Below are 1595 nucleotides of genomic sequence, written 5' to 3'. Positions count from 1 at the left end.
TACATTGAATATGTGCATCAGGTTGTTATGAAAAATTGTTGATTTCAGTCATAAAATATTGCTGAGATCAACAATTTTTAGTGCCATGCAAAAATCTCATAAATATATTGATTGCTAGAATGGTTTAGGATGTTACAACATATAATAAATGTTCCAGGCAAATCACGCAGATTTTTTCAGTCAGCTCACCCTTCGTAGTTAAATTTACGGTCAAACAGACTCAGACAACTCTAGTGAACATAATTAAAGCTTCATCATCAATCTCATCAGTGCCAGTGGTCCAGTACCGTCAGTTGTAGTGTCTTTGGGCGCGAAGCTGAACTGGCGTCGACGCCATAGTGCCTCACAGACATTCACATATACATCGCACACCCAAACAACTCTGGTGTATAACGTGAATGTTGCTATTCACTGTTTTGAGACGTTTTTTGATGAAACATTGACCAGCAGACAATTCACAAGTGTTGAAATAGTTGAATTACGGACAATCAATGAACCTTAGTGATTAGTGCCTTCTATTGTACCAGTTTAATTGTTAATTGTTAATAAAAGTGAAAAAACCATACGATTTTGGTGTTAATAAACTCTTTTTAAGGAACCTTCTAGCATCCAACCTTTGTTTTTATTCTGCTCTTATTTATTACAGTCCACTAGTTTTAGTTTGCTCGTCCGGCCGACTCGAAGTCAGAACATTTGGTCCTTCCAGACCGGATAAGAACGGCTTAGATGCAGATTGAACAACTCTAGAAGGTTCTAGTGCTTAATAATTTTGTGAGTATTTTGTGAAATGCTCTGTATAAATTGCTTGGAATTCAGATAGACTCAGTGTCAGTGTGTAAACAACCTTACAGACAAAAGGTGTTTACGCATTCCAGTGCCCAGTGACACTCATCTTTATTATTGGTGTGCAGTGGTGCTCAGTCCGGCCAACTTGGACTCCTCTTTAGACGCTTGGCGCGCATTTTGGTCAAAGTCAAGATAGCCTTGACGCAGTCAACTCACGTGTATATAAACATAGTTCGTTAATTAGTGTAGTGTCATTAGTGTAAGTTTAGTCACCTAAAATTATTATTCAGAGCTCGTAGACTCAGTTAATTAATTTGTGTGATTCTTTTGGTGTTGAGACTTCAGTGAAAGCCCACCATTAGTATCAAGATGACAGTAGACAACTCTAGCAACAGTTTTTGTGCAGCTTCTTAGTGATAAGTGTCGTTCTAGTGACATTAGACAACTCACTCAACTGAACTATGGCAGACAAACGTTTAATTTCTCCTGCAAAATCGGACTACGTAGATGTAGCCGAAGACAATGAGTCAGTTGAAGGTATTAGTAAGATGTTAGAGCAAGTGAGTGTAAGCCAAGCGCCATCCCCAGTTCCAGTCGACTCTCAGGCAGAAGGTACCAGTGAAACAACACTCAAGGTGCCCGAAAAGGCCACCACGTGATAGGTCGAAATCACCTTCTGCCCTTGCGAACACCACGCTGTTTAAGCTTACATCTCAAATGTCCAGGTATGAGCAGCTTCAATCCATGCAGCAAGATGTGGCTGACCTTGTGCGACAGCCTGCTCTCGTCACAATGTCTATGATCGAGGC

The sequence above is a fragment of the Chelonus insularis genome, unplaced genomic scaffold (assembly GCF_013357705.1).
Source record: "Chelonus insularis isolate UGA/USDA-ARS -01 unplaced genomic scaffold, ASM1335770v1 contig_224_pilon, whole genome shotgun sequence".
Taxonomy (NCBI): Eukaryota; Metazoa; Arthropoda; class Insecta; order Hymenoptera; family Braconidae; genus Chelonus; species Chelonus insularis.
The sequence above is the reverse complement of the archived record's forward strand: the minus strand, read 5'-3'. Positions refer to the sequence as shown.